General features: G+C 39.3%; 1 pseudogene; it reads left to right on the top strand.

Annotated features, from left to right (window-relative positions):
• Nucleotides 1-1,585: 1,585 nt before the first annotated feature.
• LOC123255449 overlaps nt 1,586-21,420 on the top strand; it is a 102,545-nt pseudogene continuing 82,710 nt past the window's right edge.

Here is a 21,420-nt window from a genome sequence, read left to right as displayed (position 1 = left end):
GAGTCACCAAGCTGCCCCCATTATCCAAAATCTTTCCAGGTTTAGTTCAGGTGCCACCTCATAGGGGTGAGAAACCCTAATTGTGAATATGCTCTTCCCCCTCCTCAAATGATTATACTTTTCCAGTACAGGTGCAGGGTGAAGATCCCGTATCACAGTGTTTAAAGTGTTAGATTCTGGAGTCAGAAAACAAAAAACAAAACAGAAAAAAAAAAAACAATGTGAAGCCTTCCTCAGACATCCACTAATTAGGTGTCCCTGAGCATGCCATTTAATATATCTATTTTGATTTGTATTTCTTTAATTAATAATGATTTAGGGCATTTTTAGAAATATGTTCAATATTTAGAGCATTTCATTAGAGCATATTTTTGAAGTTACATATAGGCTTGATTTCTTTATCCAAAAATGCTGTCTCTTTTGACCATTTATCAGTTGGGAAATGGTTCACATGTTTAACTATATACATTTAAGTAACATCTATTAGCTTCAGTTTCCTCATATGTAAAATGGAAATAATGATAGCACTCTCCCTACTAGAATTATTTGCAAATCTTAAAGCACTCTATAAATGCTAACTCTGTTAAAACCCTAGTAGGATGTAGCTTCTGTAAGGCAGGGATTATATTTCCTATTATCTCTGTTATCTTCACTATATTGGGTGTGTGTATGTATGTATGTGAAGGAAGAGTTTTAGGGTCTTTTTTAGTCCTGGGACCTATGATTTCAGCCATGTGGAAAACTTCTTGCATGAAAATTCCCTCCACCTATGCAGATCAGCCAGTACTAAGAGACTAAATGGCTTGCCCATGGTCATACAGCAGAACTTAAACAGAACTTTTCCCAGCTCCTAGATCCTAATGCTAGTTCTATGCCCTAAAGAGACCAGAGACAGGGAGACAAAATAGTTCCAAATACACCAATTTATTCCTAGCAACATTTTTTATAGTAGCAAAGAATTGGAAACAAAGTAAGTGCCCATCCACTGGGAAATCCTGGTATAAGAACAAACATACTAGAACGTGACTGTGACAAGAAACCACAAATATGAAAACCTGATATAAAATCATCAGGAACAGGAAAGCAACACAATGAATACAACAAGTTAAAATGAAAGAACAATTATAAAAACTGAAATTGAATGCCTTAAAATCATATTGGACAAACCTTCAGAAGAGATGAGAAAATGCACCTCCCCTGCTTTATTTTCACTAAGAGATTTATGGTGTAGCACCTAGGTGGGACAATGGAAAGTGTGCTGAGCCTGGAGTCAGGAAGACTTGTCTTTCTAGGTTCAAATCCGGCCTCACAGATACTTACTAGCTGGGTGACCCTGGACAAGTCACTTACCTCTATTTGCCTTAGTTTCCTCCCCTGTAAAATGATCTAGAAAAGGAAATGGCAAACTACTCCAGTACCTTGGCCAAGAAAACTCTAAATGGGGTCACAAAGAACCCAACAAGACTAAACTGAACAATAATTGACAGTGTAGAATATTGCATATGTTGCTAGACATGGCAATTGTTTTGGCTTATTTTGTTGAATTGCTTTTTTCCTTCTTCCTTGTTATTCTTTGTAGCAAGGAATGGCTTACTATGTAGGGGGTGGAACAGGTAAGCATATATTTAGAAATGAAGGTGATGTCAAAACAAGCAAAAAAATCAATTAAATATTTAAAGATTTTAAATGTGTGAAGATGGGTTAACTCTCCCCTTGCCCACTTTTAGATTTAATCACTAGAAGTGTATAGACCCCACTCATCCTTAAGTATGGGGAGGTCTATGACCCACATGTTCTATAATGTGTGATGAATCAGAAATAACTGACCCCTGGACAGTCCTAAGCAAAGCTAAAGCTCAGTTTGGTCCACGTAAAGTGGAAGGAATGCACAGGAAGTGATGTGAAGAAGCATCTTTAAAAGCAGTGGCAACTTCCTATGAAGGGTTCTTCACAGTTCTTCAGAGTTTGAAGTTCCACTTGTAGTTGGAGTTTGAGTTGGAGGCTGGTGAAGGATCTGCTTCCTGGACCTGAGATCTGAAATTTGGTGAGACTATTCTTGAATCTCACCCTTTGAACTACCATGTGGGCGAATGAAAAGGCTGACTCCTTTTCCTGGCTTTTCTGGAGGTACTAGCCCCAGGAGAGGCCCTTCCTCTTAGAGGAGGTCTTATGACTAGAACCCTTGTTTAATTTACCTCTGGGCCCCTCCTTACTGGGGCCTCTGAAAGCCCTTCTTGGTCCAGAGTAATTATCTATTCTCTCTCATTTCCTTACTTTCACTCTTTTTTCTTTTTGTAAATAAACTACCATAAAAAGTCATCCTGACTGAGTAATATATTTTCAGAAACCATATTTTTATACATTTAATCCAACCTTTAATTTTTAACCCTTACAAATGTGAGGATAAAATTATCACTAGGCTTCACCTGAACTTTACTCACTCTTAGAGGGTGACATATTGGAATAGGATGTAACTCTTCAATAAAATGGAAACCACCCCCGTTTTAGATCTTCAACCTCTCACACCTGGAATATTGCAGTAGCCTCGACAAAATCATCAAAAAATTGTCCTAAATCACAGATTAGAATCAGAAAGCAAATAGAAAAAAAAGATCTAGAAGTTATTGCTAATCGAAAATGCCCAGGAATGTGATAGCCAAATTTTTGGAAAACCAAAGAGGAGTGATTGTAAGTTTCTCCAACTAATCTAGAACTGCACAAGAAGAAGGCCAGAAACCTGAAGACATTGTAAGTAGAGACAAGTAAGGGGAAAAAAGATTTTGGCCAGGAAGCCCATTCTGGAGTCACCACTAGAGACAGAGACAGCCTAGAATTTGGGCAAAAAGACTTCAGGGGTCTTGCAGGAGGGCTGTTACCATCACAGTCAACCTGTCAGGGCCACAGAAAGGGATAGAGTCAACTTCCTACTAGGGATTGTCTGAAGAGAAGAAACAAAAAAGAGGCCAAAACCCAAAGCTGCATCAAGGCACCAGGAAGGCAAAAGCCAGGGTTTCCTGTAGAAATCAGAGGTGTAAGCTTCAAAAGTATATCCAAATATCTCCAAGTATATTTAATAAGATTTATTAATAATAACTAAAATAAAAAGCTAGAGTAAAAAGCCAGCTTTCCCAGCCACACACATGGGAAAGAGAACGAGAGGTAGAGAGACACACAACTATATACAATAGGCAAGAATGCAAGGTGGGGATGAAAGAGGATGGGGATGCTGGGCAATGTAGTTCAATGGTACAAGATTTTCTAATTATGCAGAGGAGAATCCTAACTACAACTTTCAGAACAACAAAGGCAACAGCATCCGGCCTACAGAGGAGACCAGACCAAGAAGCGTCAAGCTACCTCATACAAGAAGGTAGGTATGACCTAATAATGTGTCCCCCAATCTAGAAACTGAGGCTGGAGTTAAGAGTTAACAGAATAATAAACAAAAGAAACAAAAAAAAAGGAAAAAGCATAAATTTCAGGAAGCTCAAGAGGCTGGTTCTGAGAGTTTGGGCTTTTCTGACCTGAAGGAGCTTCTTCTCTGCTCAGCTGATTAACTGGATTAGGTTGATGGAGCTGACCAGTTGAATTAATGTGCCCTAAGGCCAGATTTTCCCCTGTGACCAGCAAAGGCTTTCAGTTTGGATCAATTAATCGCAGGAGCAATAGGTAGCTCTGTCTTGCAGGCAAGGCTACCTCTCTGTACACTCTGCACTCTTGCTCCTCTGGTCTTCTGCCAGCTCCAAGAGACTGAGTCCCTGCCCTAAGCCAGTAGAGCTGATCTGCAGAATTGAATGTACCCTGAGGCCAAAGCTTCCAGAGGCAGAGGCCCAAGATGGAGATGTGGTGGCAGAAGGCTGCAACCAGCCTGCCCTCTTCTTCGCTTCTCTCCTCCAGCTGCCTCCTTGCCTGCTGTGGTAAGAATCCTGAGCTTCAAGGAGCTGTGGTAGCAAGGCACTCCATCATGGTTGGAGATCCAACCCCTTGAGATCCCCCCACCATCCCCCAAACTCCCAGTCTCAGCATGGTAAGTGGGGGAAGCATCTTGGGACCTTCCTTCTTTATTTTATTTAAACTTGAGAATTCAACTTTCTCTGTGTACCTTTTAGGTTGAATGGAGCATGAGGGTCCCCCAGCTCTGTCTTCTTGTTAGATTTGGTTTTCCATCCCCCCTTGAAGCACTTTGTTTTTGATTGATGTGGAAGGGTTTTCACCAAGGAATTGATTTTTGTTGCTTCTAAGTGGTCATCTTGAGTCCGCCCGTACATATTAATCTTAAAAGTGTACCTTGAACCATTTTTAAAAGTTGGCTATTAAATATTGATCAGCACACTTCTGTAGCATCCCAAATGAAACAAGAATTTTTTTGTGTTCCAATTCATGGAAAGAATAGCCATCATATCTATAAAAGCACAATGCCCCTTATGGATAAATCACTTTTTATCCGTATTTTAAAACCGAAGTCTCTAAAGTGGCAATGACTTTACATGTAAATATTCCCAAAGAAGCAACTTCGAGTCTCTCACATTCATACAATGTTTCTGATGTCCCAAAGAACTTTCCCAATGCTTTTGATCATCTAAGAAGTGCTATGAGGGATAGTAATTAATTGACTAATCAGTAAGCATTTACTGATTAACTACTCTGGACCAGAAATTGTGCTAGGTCCTAGGGAAACAAAGATTTACATGGAACAGCACCTACCTTTAAGAAACCTACATTCTAGAAGGGGAGACGTACCCAGAACTGTCTATAAAAGTAAGTATATGGTAAGTGCTTACAACATAAATACATGGTCATTTTTAGGGGGAGAAACTAGCAGTTTGGAGAGGAGGGTGTCATTCCCATTTGACCAATGAAGACAACAACAACAACATTATAAGGGAAAAGGAGAAGAGAATAAACCTCTATCTAGTACTTCCTGTTTGCCAGGCAATGTGCTAAGCACTTTTTTGGAGTGTATCAACTCTGTAAGGTAGGTGCTATTACTATCTCCATTTTACAATTGAGAAAACTAAGGAATCAAGGTCTCTTTGATATAAATGGAAATAAATATGGCTGTTGAGAGGATCAAATAAATAAAATAGAGTGCATTGAAAACCTCTTGTAGTGTATTAATGCTAGCTATTAAAAGAAGATCATAAAATTTGGAACTGGAAAGCATTTCAGAATGAGACATATACCTAGCAGGAAAAACCCTGGGGAAAATTCCATAAACTATGTCCTAGTGTAAGCCTCAGGAAGCCATCCTAAAGTCAACTTTTTTAAGGCAAATTGTGGAGGAGGAGTTGGAGACCGCCTCTGGCACTTTGAGGTAGATGGAAGGAAGTGGGCTCTCTGGAAGCTTTCCACTTCAACTAATTTTTCTTTCTAACTAAATATCAAACTATTGAAATAGAGTAAAGGTTGTCAGAAAGCCCTAAATTTTGGTGGCCTAAGGAAAAAATCCAAGCATCCCTTCTCCAAAACTATTTAGAGATCATTTATTCTAATTGTTCCCCCCACTTGGTTTTATAACTGAGGAAACTGAACCCAAAAAAAGTTAAATGACTTACCCAGGGACTCATAGGTAGAACTGTGATTCCCAAACCAATGTTCTTACCATTCTGTGTCCCTACTTACTATCTACCTTAAGATTTAAACAATCTAAATTAGACAGAGTACCTCTAAGATTAGATCAAAAAACAATCAGCACCAGGTAGGCTCTAGTATAGTCAAGGTAGGGGTAGGGAATAAAATTTCATTAATTAGGATTCTAGTAATAAATCCTACTTATCCATACAGAACACCCATCTCCCAGACACTCCAAGCTCCTTACTCATTTAAAAATCTTTCATACTCACCACGTCTGTGGACAGTAGGGAAGGAGGGGCAGAAGCTCTGTTCCTGCTGCTCCTGTATTTGCAAGAATAATGTCCCTAGCAGAAACTCAACTGGCCTGAAACCTCCAAGGTCTGTGATGCTAGAGGAAGGCAGGTTTCTGGTAGTCTCTCCCATATTGTGGTGTTTCCCTCCCTGGCAACGACCTTTGTTCTATACTTTTCTCCCTTCTCCATATCAGTGTTTAAGATGTAGCTGCCTCTACCTAGCTGGCTTCTGGCATTCCATGGCTGTTCAGTCAAGGCAGTGAACAGAAAACCCAGCATCGCACAAGCCAGATAGAAAATGAACGGAAAGGTGCCTTTCTTTTAGGCTAGTATAATTCTCACTTTTGAAACATTTTTCTATCAAGAAAAATTTTAAGTCACATACAGTTGGGTACAATGAAGGAAAGAGAACTGACTTCTGATCATGAATCTGCTTCTCAGAGCATGAGCAAATAGCTCAATTTCTCTGGACCAATAATCATAGAATTTGGGGCCAGAAGGGATCTTGTCCAGACTTGTTATTTGAAAGATAAAGAACGAAAAAAAGATAGAGGAATCATTGGAATTGCTCACTGGCTGCAGAAGTGGGGTAGGAGGAGGGGAGGGAAAGAACATGAATCATATAATCTTGGAAAAATATTCTTAATTAATCAATTAATTAAACTTAATTTTAAAAAAGAAAGCTAAAGGAACATAGAGATGAAATGACTTGCCCAAAATCTCACCTCAGTTTCCATACCTGCAAAACGAAGTGGTTGGATTAAATGGTCCCTATAATCCCCTTCTGCTTTAATATTAATAGGCTAAAAGCTCCATGAGGACCCAGAACTCATCTTATTTAAATTTTATATTTCTCCCACTGTATATAAGAAAGTCTTTTTTTTTTTCAGGAGGAATTTCTATAGCAATCAGAGGCTCTAGTTGCCAGTCCAAATGTATCCATCATTGCTAATTAATGGATCAGCCTGCTGGTTTATCAGTGATTTGTAGTTTGGTTAGTATGAATCATTTTCCCAGAGCCTAATCACCCTTTAAGTAAACGAACCTGAGAAACTGAGAATTGTAATGGTTCTAAAAAGACTCAGATGTGAGACATCCCATGAGACCCAGCTGCGCAGCGTGTCCACCTACCTTCCTCTTTTTCCTCTTATTAACTTGGTGATCTTGACCCCTAGTCTCATACTACCTTCCCGTGATTATCATGTTCTTTAAGAATTTAAAGAAAAAAGGATTTATAATGCAATAATCAAAATTCCCAATGGAGCAGCAGCATGTAAGCTTGACAGTGAGTATTTAAAGTGTGGTCTAATACAAGCTACTTCCCTTCTCTTGGAACATTAGTTCCCTCACTTATCGAATAGTTCAGAATGGCATCCCTGTCTTCTTCCCAAATGGAAGACTGCAAGGACCTGGAGATTCCATATTCCTGTGATTCTGTCATCCCCATCTCCATCCTGCTGATGTACAGGGGTAGGGACTTGGCTAGGAAATGGTAATAGCAAAGGAGAGACATAAATTCAAGAGCTGGGATGGGGTGTCTACACAAGAGAGGTAGCCAGCTTCTAGTTACCATGACTCGTCATTGGACCTGCCTACCCCGTTCCATGATGAAAGATGCAGTCCTAGACGTAGTCAGAAGAAGTTGGGGACCACCAGGTGGTGCAGTAGATGAGGTATCATCTTCCCAATTTCAAACACACACACACACACACACACACACACACAAATCACACACTTACTTGCTGTTGACCCTGGGCAAATCATTTAACCCTGTTTGCCTACTTTTCTTATCATAAAATGAACTGGAAAAGGAAATGGCAATCCATTCCATTGTCTTTGATTAGAAAACCCCAGGTGAGGTCATGAAGAGTTAGACATGCCTGGGAATGACCAAAAAACTATAAGAAAATGGAGGACCTAACTAGGAATAGAATATCTTGGACTGAGAAAGACTTTGGTCTTCTCCTGAGTTCATTACTATTCCATTTCTCTTCCCAGTGCTATGAATATCAGGTACAGTGTTTATTTAGAGTGTTTTCCCCAGGATCTAACGTTGGATGACTAAGTCCAAAATCAAATATTAAACTGTGCTGTGTTATATGTACTTCTTTACCTGCTTTTAAGAGGAATCTATCCTGCATTTCTGCATTTCCTAGAAAACTTGGATTTAAAGCAACCCCCATGTTTAGGATTTCTGAGGTCTTTGAAGGAGTAGACTAACAGCCATTTGGTAGATGTTTTATTATTATGCACTGTTTTCTTGTGAATATGCACTGCTTATTGGCTTATGGTGCTCTAATACCTTTCCAAAATATCCATATATGTTTATCTGTTTGGTTTTGGCAGGGGGGTTGTGAGGGGAAGGGAATAGCTAGGTGATTAGTAGATAGAGTGCTGGGCCTGGAGTCAGGGAAACCTGAGTTGAAATCTGCCCTTAAACACTAGGCAAGTCTGTTTGCCTCAGTTTTCTCATTTGTAAAATGGGCAGAACAATAGCTTCTACCTCCCAAAGTTTTTGTAAAGATCAAATGAGACATTATTATAAAATGCTTAGCATGGTGCCTGGAATATAGTAAGTGCTATATATATATATATATATGTATATATATATATATATATAAATATTAGCTATTATTGTACTTATTATTATATAGAAAATAAACTCATTCTTCCAGGATCCCATGATGAGGATTAACTGAAATATGGCAAATTCAAAGAAGTAGAATGTGACCAGAAGGTAGGGGCTCAGAGCTCCTTTGTGATTGGGTTTTCCTTATCGCTTCTCTACAACAATTTGGATTAATGCCCCCCTACAAGATGAGGGAAAGAAGGCCACTTATGCTTTAAAATAAGTTGGTCACGTGTAAACCAGCAGGGAAAGCATGGGACTTCCCAGTAGCAGATTCTTTTTTGCTGAAGAGGATTAGAAGAGTGTCTCTATCAGTGCCATTTTATGGTTAAATAATTTTTCGTATATCATTTTAGGAAAGACATTTATAAACTTGAAAGAGTCTAGGGGAATAAAAATAGGATGTGAAAGCCTTTAATTTCATTCCCTGAAAGGATTAATTAAGGGAAAACTGTGAATATTTAGCCTTAAAGAAATAAAACTAGGATGGGGGCAGAAATTGACATGATTAACTATGTTCAAATATTTGTCACAAAGAAGAAGAATTAGACCTACTCTATTTGAATTCCCATTTGGAGGCAGTTAAATGACTCAGTGGATAGAGTGGCAAGCCTGGAATCAAGAAGACCTGAGTTCAAATCCAGATTCATATAATTACTAGCTGTGTGGCATAGAGCAAGTCACTCAACCTTTGTTTGCCTCAATTTCCTCATCTGTAAAATGGGGATAATAATAGTATCAAGTAATACTCTTTCTTCATCTTTCCCTCACAAAATCACTGGATTCCTTCAAAGCCCAATTCAAGTACATGTTTTTTTTAATGTATGTATGTGTTGTTTCCTCCCAAAATAATATAAGCTCTTTGCATATACAAATGATTTTATTTTTACATCCCTGAAGTAAAACACAATACTAAAATATAACTCCCAGAGTTGTTAGGAGGATAAAACCAGACAATATTTGTACTTAGCACAATGCCTGGCACAGACTTTTAATGTTTTATGTAAATGTTTTATATTATGGTTATTTGACCTTAGAAAGCAGAACCAGCAATGATAAATCAAGGTACAGAAAGGAAGATTTAGATTTAATGTAAAGAAAAATTTCCTAGCAATTAGAGCTCTTTTGAAGTATATTCACTTTCTTTGGGGAGTCATCAAGAAAAGGCAAAATGCCTATAAACATCTATTAAATGGCTGCTTTAGTTCTAACATTGTGTTAGCGCTAGGGACATAAAAACAAAACTCATCCTTATCCTCAAAGAGCTTACATGATGTTGGGAGGAAACAACACGTGCATCCTTTTAAAAACATATGCAGTGTAATTTCCAAAGAGATATGAGATTGGAATTGAGCTTTGAAGGAATCTGGGAATTTTGTGAGGGAAAAATGAAGAAAGACTATATTGTAGACATAATGAACAGCTTATACAAAGGAAAAATTACAGGAAATAAAAAAAAATCATGTGTGGTTCATTTATATGGCAAAAAAAAAAAAAGAATTTGTCTGGAATGTGAAGTGTGTGAAAGAGAATAATAAGCAAAAAGCCTAGAAAGGAAAGCAAATTCCAGATGGTGACGAGCTTTAAAAGCCAAAGAGAAGACGATAATTTTTCCTAAAAGCAAGAGGGATCCCCTGAAGTTATCTGGGAAGAGGAGGTGCAAAATCAGACTCCTGCTTTAGGAATATGAATTGGGCTGATCCAGGGAGGGTAAATTGGCAAAGAGAGAGAAACCAGTTAGGAGGTTATTGCTAATAGCCAAAGTGAAAGGTGATGAGGGATAGCAGTAGAAGTAGAGAGAGAGGGACCAGACAAGATATAGAATGAAGGTAGAATTAAAGCTATTTGGTGACTTGTATGTGGAGATTCAGTTGCTTCTGACTTAATGGGAAATTCATTTCTATTTACCAATGAGGTGTTCCTTTCCACACTGTTATTACATGTGGAGTGTGTTAACTCAGATCGCTTCCAGGGCAAAGGATGTTTGGCAGTCCCCTCTTTGTGCCTAGATCTGTGTTAAGGTGCTGAGCATACAAATCAACAATAATAACAACAATAATAATATGTCCCAGCAAAGTGGGAAAGGAGAGAGGCAGAGAATTCAGAACTCAATTAAAAAAAAAAAAGGAATGTTTACGATTATTTTTACCTAACTCAGGGCTTAAAAAATAAACCAGTCACTACTGTCAAGGAGCTCACATTTTACTTGGCATTTTGTCTTCCTAAAGACTCAGTATTACTATTCTGTTCTCTGAAAAGCTTACGGTAATTATGTGAGGGAGTTCTCAGTAGGAGAGCAGGATTGCATTTTCCACTAGTTTTAAGCTTGACTCAGCCACCAATTTCAGAATCTCCCCTAACCTGAGAATGGAACACGTGTGACATGAATCGCGAGAGCTGGGAGAAGGAATTATGCTTAATCAATCAGATAGATATTAGTTAGTAAATCACTTAGCTAGAAATACTTAACCAATTTCCTATTACTAACCAAGAGGGTTTACTAGCATCCTCTGAGGTTCATTTATTCAAAAGGACAAGGGCAACATCAAAGAAGACAAGTGAGAAAATGCCTCCCCCCTACGCCTTTGAAGGGGTACACAGTGGATTGGGTGATGGGCCTGAAGACAGGAAGACCTGAGGTTCAAATCTGGCCTCCAGACCACCTGTGAGTTGTGTGACTCTGGGCAAATCACTTCATCCCATTTCCCTCAATCCCTTATCTGTAAAAATGAGATGGAGAAGGAAATGGCAAACCACTCCAAATACGTTTGCCAAGAAGACCCCAAAAGGAGTCACAAAGAGTCAGACACAAATAGAAACAACTAAACAACAACATTTGTTTGAAAAGGTGGAGAGTCTGCAAGTGTGAAATTGCATATAATAGTGATATTGCATATAACATCATATTTTTCTGTATTCTAGTTGGTTTTACTGAATTTTTTTTCTTTCTCCCCCACTTTTTTTCCTTTTTAAATGTTTATTATAAAGGATGTTTTTTCTGGGAGGGAAAAGATAGAGGTGGAACTTTAATCAATGTAAAATCAAAAGCTAATCATACAACCCACTAAAATACTCATAAGGAAAAAATGTCATTTGTTTAATAAATTTGTAATGATTCTCTACTATGTGCAAGTCCCTTTTTTTGCTAGATTCTAAGGGAGATAAAAAGATATATGAGACACTGGTCCTTCCCCTAAGGAGTTTGCGGTGATGATAACTGGCACCCCATTTGCCTCAGTTCCCTCATTATAAAATGAGCTGGAGAAGGAAATAATCAATATTTCTAGCTGCCTGACCCATGGCAAGTCATTTCATACCACTTGCCTCAGTTTCCTCATCTGTAAAATGAGCTGGAGAAGAAAATGGCAAACTGCTCCAGTATCTTTGCCAAGAAAACCCCCAATGGGATCAGAAAGGGTCAGCCATGACTGAAATGGCTGAACATCAGTGGCTGACTTATTCCCTTTCCCTTTTTACTGCTTAGAACCCAATAGGGGTGATAAAGCATGTTTGGAGATAAACAAGCACATTATAAAATAAAATATCATCTGAAGATTCGAAAAGATGAAAGAATGTTGAGAAAACCTTCAGCAGACCTTTAAGTTTGGAATACAATAAAGCTGCTACCATTCTCCTGAGGCTGTTAGTGCCCACTTGGAGATTATAATCTAGCTGAGTCACAGGAAACACACACATGTAAAATCTGAAAATTCTTTTTTTTTTAAGCCCTTCCCTTCCATCTTGGAGTCAATACTGTGTTTTGGCTCCAAGGCAGAAGAGTGTTAAGGGCTAGAATATGGGGGTCAAGTGACTTGTCCAGGGTCACACAGCTGGGAAGTATCTGAGGCCAGTTTTGAACCCAGGACCTCCTGTCTCCAGGCCTGGCTCTCAATCCACTGAGCTACCCAGCTGGCCCCCCTGAAAATTCTTCACTAAGCAGTCTGCCCTCTCATGAGAATAACATTTGTTTCTACAGCAATTAAAAAACAGAAAGCTTTTGTTCTTTCAAACACTTCTCACAGCAAACCTATCAAGCAGAGAGCTCGAGGATAATGTTCCCATTTAATAGATAGGGAAATGGAGGCCCAGTTGCCCAAGGATGCACCAAAGTCAAGGCAGGACTCAAACTCTGCACTCTCCATCCCATCATCTGACTCCCAAGTCCAGGGGTCCTTCGGTTTACCATACCTCCATGATGAAACATAATTCTTTTTTGTCTTAGAATTAATCCTAAGCATCAGTGCCAAGGCAGAAAAGCGGTAAGGGCTAGGCAATGGGGGTTAAGTGACTTGTCCAGGGTCACACCGTTGGGAAGTATCTGAGACCAGATTTGAACCGAGGACCTCCCGTCTCCAGGCAGGGCGTCACATCCACGGTGCCACCTTGCTGCTCCACATCATTTGTTTTTAAACCTTTTGACTCATTTCCGCCTTGAGTAGCAAACCCCCTGGCAGGTGCTGCTGGCATCCAAGACACGAGCGTCCAGATCCCCCAGTGACCCTTCCCCTTTCACTCCGTACAATTCTATATGTAAGTGTGAGTGGATGTCATCCCTGCTGTTATTGCCTCCTGGCTCAGCACCAGGAACTCATTACCAGAGCTTGGTTAGTAAGACGGGGTTCTAATCCTCAGAGTAAAGCAGGAGCCTGCTGGCAAATGTTTAACAACCAGCTGGAGGGAGGGCGACATACACAGGACACACTTTTGAGCTGAATCTGCATTCCTAACACTTTCTCACCACTTTCCCAAGCCTAGACACTCAACAGAACATTAAATCAAGCCCCGATTTGGAGCATGTGCCTATTCCTGAGGTGCAAATGCCCCCACAAAAAATGGAACGGTATGAGCCGATGCCAAGCATATCCCTGAATCAATGGTATGTAGGCAGGCAGGGAACGCCTAATTAGAGCATCAGCAGACTTTCCGTCAGTCACAATCTATACTGGCCTTCCGTCCTTCATCCATTCAACAAGGCTCAGACAATCAAGCCAAGAGCCAAATTTTATATAAATAATGGATATATGTATGCGTATATATGAGTATATATGTATGTATGTATGTGTATATATGTATATGTAGGTGGAGACAGAGAGAGACAGAGACAGGGAGACAGAGAAAGACAGACAGACAGACAGACAGACAGAGACAGAGAGAGAAAGACAGAGGGACAGACAGACAGACAGACAGAAACACACTTACAGTTAGAGAGACAGAGAGAGAAAGACAGAGGGACACAGAGAGAGAGAGAGAGATACAGAGAGACAGAGACAGACAGAAACACAGAGAGAAAGACAGAGGGACAGAAACAGAGACCGAGGGACAGAGAGAGGGACAGACAGAGACACACTTACAGATAGAGAGAGAAAGACAGACAGAGGGACCAGAGAGACAGACAGACACGCACACACACAGAGATAGAGAGAAAGAGAGACAGAGGGACAGAGAGAGACAGAAAAAGAGACAGACAGACAGAGACCCAGAGAGACTCAGAGAGGGGAGGGGAGGGGAGGAGCTAGGTGACTGAGTAGATAGCACACTAGGTCTAAAGTAAGGAAGACCTGAGTTTATATCCAGCCTCAGACACCCACTAGCTATGTGACCCTGAGAGAGTCACCTAATCTCTATTTGCCTAAATTGCTGGAAAAGCAAATGGCAAACTACATCAGAATCTTTGCCAAAAAAATCCCAAATAGGATCACAAATAGTTGGATATGACCGAATGACTAGACAATAAAAATTATATGTATGTGTAAGTGTGTATTATACATACATACATACATAGTATGTATGTATGTATTTTATATATACAGATATAGATAGAGGAGGGAGAGAGGGCAAGAGACAGACAGACAAACAGACAGAGACAGAGAGTCAGAGAGAGAAAGAGGAGAGACAGAGAAATAGAGAGAGAAAATTCACACACAAAGAATCTACAAAGATTAATAATACATGGTCCCAGCTGTCATAGAATTTATAAACTAGGAGGATGGCTAATACAAATTCAAAATATGACAAGATAAGCTGCACAGGAAGACACACACACACACACAACCCTAAAAGAGACCCAAGGAAGGTAAGAACTCATATGAAGGAGCTCCTGAACTTGTCCTGAAAAGATGGAAAGGATAGTAGAGGCTCTTATCACCTACTTACAGTATTATAACTCCTTAACAAGTCTCCCCCTTCCCTCCCCTTGTCTGCCACTTCCAATTCAATCCACATCTGGTCAAGTCACTTCTTCACTCCAAAGTCTTGAATAGTTCCCTATTATCTTCCATATAAAATTCAAAGTCCTTTGCCTGGGATTCAAATCCTTCTACAATCCTACCTTTCCAAACATATCATTTTATGCCCTTCCATGAACTATATTACTTATTCCAGCCAGTTGGGTCTGCTCTCTATCCCATTGCAACAATTCTCATTTCCCCTTTCTTACATTTATTCAGACGGCTCCCTATGCTTAAAATGCCCTCCCTGGCCCTGTTTGCCTCCTGAATTCCTGTTTATCCTATAAAGCACAGCTCCAAGGATACTTTTTCTGTAAAGCCATCCCTGAATCTCCTCCTCACTCCCATCAGTGTCTTTCTATACAAAATAAGAGAAAGTTGAAAGGCTTAAATATCCTTCCCTCTCAGACCTCACACAGCACTTTTTAGAGAGACTTCTCAGATCTCGTTATGACATTGTGGTACGTAATAGTAATCTGCACACACACATCTTCCCCTCACCTCCATCCATGAGGGCTGTAAGTTTTTTGGCGGCAAGAATATAGACAAGACAGCTTGGTGTGACGGATGGAGCAATGCACGTGGAATCAAAAAAACCTAGGTTTGAATCCTGCTTCAATCTGTGTGACCCTGGGCAAGTCATTTAAATTTTCCCAACCTCATTCCTTGCATCAAAACCTGGAATAATAATAGTAAATGCCTTGCAAGGCTTGTTGTAAGGATAAAATGAAATAACATATGTAAAATGGTTTTTCAAAACCTTAAAGCACTATAGAAATGTCAGCTATTTAAATGTCAGCTATTATTACCTGAGCTTTATAACTCCCCCAGGGTTTTAACACAGAATATAGAAAATACATTAAACTCTCACTGAATTTAAATTCAGGTTCCAGTGTCTAATGTTGCTGAAAGAATGAATTGATGAATGAATGTCTACCAAGTCCCAGAAAGTCACCTGGTATTTTGATCGTTCCTTTCCTATAAGCTCCTTGAAGTACGTTCTGAAGGGGATCTGATGGCATGGATAGAGTACTGGCCCCAAGATCAAATGTGACTTCGGACAGTTACTAGCTAGGTGATCCTGGCCAAGTCACTTAATCTTTGTCTGCCTCAGTTTACTACTATTAAATGGGGATGATAATAGTACCCACCTCCCAGAACTGTTTTGAGGATCAAACGAGATGATAATTGTTCAAAGTGATTAGTACAGTGCCTGGCACATAGCAGGTGGTATATATGATTCTTCCCTTCGCTAACTCATTTTTCTTTAAATTCAGAGTATCCCATGATGCCAAAGACCACCACTACTTCACTATACCTTCTCATTGAAGTTCCCTTCTATGTGGTGTCCTTCCTCATTAGAATGTAAATTCCTTGAGGGCAGGACTGCCTTTCCCTTTTCTCACATTTGTATTCCACTTCTCAGCTTACTGCCTGGTACACAGCAAACTTAACAAATGCTTTATCTTTCTCTATTTCTCTCAATACCTATTTAAAGATCATTATCATCAGCCCACCTGCATATGAGAGTGTTGAAAAGAAAAAGAAAATAATAGCCCTTAATGGATTTACATTTTACTTGGACAGACCAAGCATTCATATGCAAAGAACTAGGGCAGAACTAGAATAACTGGGGTATAAAGGCTATAAGGTTTGCAGAGTACTTTTTCACATACATTTTCTTGGATCTTAATAGTCCTGTGAAGCAAATACAACAGATGGTAACTTAGAGCTTTACTTAAAAGATTACTTCTTACACACAACAAAGTCACTGATTCATTCCAGGTAGGTGGAAGACAATGTTCTTCATTCCATCACTTGGCTTTTATTTTGACTCAAATTCATTTGTACACCAAACCAGAGGGAAATGTAGAGAATTTCTAACTCGAAATCAGAGAGTACTCTGGTACAATGGCACATGGACCTAAAAAACCAATCATCTTAGTCTGAGAGCACCTTGTTGCTTTTATTTGGCAGACTCCTTAGTTGAGGGAAAGTGGGGATTTAGTGGTCTTTAATGATGACTTTTTCTTGCCTTTATCAGGGAGAAGTCTTTCTAATCACTGCACCCCAGCTTAGATGTCTAACATAGTCCTGAAAATTCCAGATGAAAACAAGAAACTTGCAGCAGAGGAAAACTGCAACCACCTAATCAGCAGAATAACACTGAGTAGTGACTACAAAATTAGTGGAGTGCCACCCTCCAAGACGGGTGACACCAGCATATACTACAAGTCCAGGGGAGGGATGCCATGCCCAATAGGGAATGGACTCAGCAAGAGCAGTACAATAGCCTCATCAAAAGTCATTGGAGACCCTGTAGTGCCAGATGTATAAGTTGCCTCTCCATGAATATGTACTATTTTTTTAAAACCTTTACCTTCCCTCTTGGAATCAATACTGTGTATTGGCTCCAAGGCAGAAGAGTGGTAAGGGTACGCAATGGGGGTAATGGGGGTCAAGTGACTTTCTCAGGGTCACACAGCTGGGAGGGGTCTGAGGCTAGATTTGAACTTAGGACCGCCCATCTCTAGGCCTGGCTCTCAATCCACTGAGCTACCCAGCTGCCCCCAATATGTACTATTAATTCATATTCTTTATATATACCGCTCCATGTATGTAGCCTGTCCACGTGTCTTCCCTTGTGTCTTTTCCATATAAGTTCCCTCCATATGCAGCCATCTCTCCATGGCTGATGCATGTATTTATGAGGAATTTATCAATCAATCAATCAATCAGTAAACATTTACTAAGTGCCTACTATAGGTGAGTCACTACTTGGGTCTGCTGTCTCCTCTTCTTATAAATAGGAATAAGAACAATGATAGTAACATTAATCCCTTGCTTATGCATAGAACTAATCTTCAGAATCTTCACAGGCTCATTGTCTCATTTGATTCTCACACCTGGAATCTACTCTTCTGGGTGTCCTACTAGAATCTCTGTGGTGAGAAATCAGGGGAGTTGAGAAGGCACTAATTCACATCAATGAGCATTTATCTGGTGCCTTTTATTTCCAAGTCCTGCATTCAAGCAGTGTCCACTCAGCTAGGAAGAAGTCAACACATGTCTAAATAAGGATGGCATAAAGGAGGTTGTGACAAGATGAAAAGAGAGATCCAGACAAAGGTTCTAGAAAAATGTGAAGTGGGCAGAGCTCAGGGGTGTGTATGGGACTGGGGATCAGGGAACCATTGCATATAGGAGGTAGCATCCATACTGAGCACTAATAGAAGGTGGACATAAGGAAGAAGGACATCCCAGGTACCAGGCATGAATGTACAGGGAAGCAAGACCTGGACAATATGATAAATGGGGAGTAGTCCAAAATGCCTGGACTACTGACTCATATGAAAAATTCTGTCCACAGACAAAGAAGGAACTGTTGGAGTCTGATTGCAGATCAAAGCATGTCATCTTCCACTTTGTTTCCTTAATTAGTTTGTTATTGTATGTGTGATCTGTGTCTTTTGTCATAGCATGAGTAATATGAAAATATCTATTGCATTAAAGCACTGGTATAACCTATAGCAGACTATTTACTACCTCAGAGAAAGGGGAAGGGAAGGAGAAAATCTGAATCCTAAAATGTTATAAAACAAGTGTCAAAAATTGTTTCTACGTGTAACTGAAAAAAAAATAAACAAATGATATGGTTGGAGCATTGCAAATAAAAAGGGGCATTGTGCAAAATAAGGCTAGAAAACTAGGTGAGGTCCAGTTTGTGCCCCTCTTTTCTATTCCTTCTCATCCTGCTGGATGAAGCCTTATTATATATAAGGACAATTTGTTTGTTTGAGTTGAAGGCTTTAGTTTAGTTCAAACCCCTCATTTTACGGATGAGAAAATGGAGGTCCAGGATCATCAAGTTTCTTGTCAAGGCTTCTATAAATGGAAAGTGTCAGAGGCAGGATTCAAACCCAGGGTCTGCTGAACTCACACTTCCTAGCTGCATGAGCCCCCATTCCCTTAGCCTTTACCAGTCTTCTGTCTTGGAACCAAAACGCAGTATTGACTCTAAGACAGAAGGTAAAGGTTTAAAAAAAAATAAAATAAGGCCCTTGTATCACCACAACCTTCACTGGGAAACACCCAGCCCTACCTGGGTGAGGCTGCTGTTCCAAAGAGCATGAATCAGACTAAGTAAATGACTACCATAAGCAAAGATGAGTCATCAGGGTTGCTCCCCTGGCATTTATCAAGACCAGAAGGGAGGTCTGGATCAAATTGTCATACTTCCTTGAGATCTGCTCACATCGATAGCAGATAACCAGATATATTGTTTAAGCACCTCTGAATTATTTTGATAACTACCAGGAGTGTTGTGTTTTGTTTACTTAAAGAAATAAGATAGTGGTCTAAACTTCAGTGTTATATATGATGTTATATATTATATCCGTATATATAAATATAATTGTATGTATATATGTGTGTGTGTGGATATATATTGGCATGAAAAAACACATCTATTTGTTATTGTTCAGGCATTTCTGACTCTTGGAGTTTTCTTGGCTAAGATACTAGAGTAGTTTGCTATTTCTTTCCCCAACTCATTTTACAGATGAGGAACTGAGGCAAAACAGGGTTAAGTGACTTGTCTGGGGGTCACCTCGTTAGTGTCTGAGACCAAACTTAAACTCGGGATGATTAGTCTTCCTGACTCCAGATCTAGCACTGTAACCATTGCACCACTTAACTGCCCCTAGATAAAATCATAAAAAAATTCATATACATGTGTATGCATATATAATCCAATTGTATTAGTTAATATTAGATTTCCAGGTTTTCAAATATAGCCTGTGAGCATGAGTATAACTATACCTATGCACATATATGGACATATTCATATAAGTATACATATAAACATCTCTATATAATACAAACAGGCACCTTTTTAGTCTACCTTCAAGAAAACAGGGTCATCTGGAAGCCAGCAAGAAACAAAAGAGATGAACTTAAGTGGAAGGGAATGTAACTGGTTTGGAAGGAACAAATGAGGTATCGATTTTCAAAAAAATAAAAGAGAATAGAATCTCTCTATATTTTTTAAACCCTTACCTTCTGTCTTAGAGTCAATACTGTGTATTGGCTTCAAGGCAGAAGAGTGGAAAGGGCTAGACCATGAGAGTCAAGTGACTTGCCCAAGGTCACACAGCTAGGAAGTGTCTGAGGCCAGATTTGAACCTAGGACCTCCCATCTCTAGGTCTGGCTCTCAATCCACTGAGCTACCCAGCTGCCCCCTAGAATCTCTATATTTTAAGTCAGTGGGTTTGAGGAAATTCTCAAATGTATTAAAATATGTTTTTAAAAGATGTATATTTAAAAATATAATATAATAATATATTTTAAAAAGAGATGGTTAATGAACATCAAAAAAAAAAAAAAGGAAATGATTTCAAAGAACCAGCATGGTTTCATCAAGGATAATCATGTTGTGTTAACTTTATTGCCTTTTTTAAGATGGTTAATAAATTAGTTAACAGCAGAAACCTGTCTATACAGTTTGACGGCTATTTAACAAAACATTTGGTAAAAGACCTCATTATTCTTGTGGAAAAAAATGGAGAGATGTGGGATAGAAAGTAGTTAAAGCTATTGAATCTGGAGTTGGTTTAATGGCTGGAGAATGGTTGGATGGAATGGCTGAATGAATTACTCAGAGAGTAATCATTAGAGTCTCAACATCAATTTGGCAGGAGTTTTCTATGGAACGATCTTCATTTTCGATAATACGGATAAAGCACGGATGGATGCTTATCAAATGTGTAGATGGCACAAAGCTAAAATATAAGCGCCTTGAGAGCAGGGAGAGCTTCCTTCTTTGCCATTGTATCCCCTCCATCTAATACAATGCCTGTCCTATAGTGTGTTGTTATTGTGGTTGTGGTTGAGTCATCCAGTCATGTCTGGTTCTTCATGACCCTGTGGGCCATTCTGTCCATTGGGTTTTCTTGCCAAAGATACTGGAGTGGTTTGCCATTTCCTTCTCCATATATGGTACTTAATAAATGTTTACTGATAGTTTGACTAATAACTAATACTCTGGATGACAGGGTCAAATTCCCAAAAGATCTCAACAAGCTAGAACCATCAGGCTGAACCTAATAAGATAAAGAACCATCAGGACAAAAGTAAAATCTCTTAATGCTTAGACTCCAAAATTCATTGTCATGAGTACAAGATGGAAGAGACCTGGGTAGGTCATAGATTATCTTGTCTGAAAAGGATCTGATGGTTTTAATGGACTACAAACTCAATATATCAGAGATATGATCTGGCAGACAAAAAAGAATTCAGTTATATTAAGAGAAGCATAGCTTCCAAGTATATGAGGATTATGTCAGAATACATTCAGAGAAATTTGTTCAGTTCCGAGCATCATAGTTTTGGAAAAATATAAGTAAACTAGTGAGTAGAAAGTGAAAAGGAGTTTGAGTCTATAACATAAGAGAATTGATTAAATAAACTAGGACCTACAAGGCAAAACCAGTCAATGAGTGGAAGTTATAGAAGTAAATTTAACAGGTGGCTCAGTGGGTTGAGACATCTGGTTCCAATTTGGCCCTAGACACTTCCTAGCTGTGATGCTGAGCAAGTTACTTAACTCCCATTGCCTAACCCTTGGTGCTCTTCTGCCTTGAAACCAATATACAGTATTGATCCAAAGATAGAAGATAAGAGTTTGAATTTTTTTTA

Source organism: Gracilinanus agilis, chromosome 1, assembly GCF_016433145.1.
Source record: "Gracilinanus agilis isolate LMUSP501 chromosome 1, AgileGrace, whole genome shotgun sequence".
NCBI classification, from domain to species: Eukaryota; Metazoa; Chordata; class Mammalia; order Didelphimorphia; family Didelphidae; genus Gracilinanus; species Gracilinanus agilis.
The sequence above is the reverse complement of the archived record's forward strand: the minus strand, read 5'-3'. Positions and strand labels throughout refer to the sequence as shown.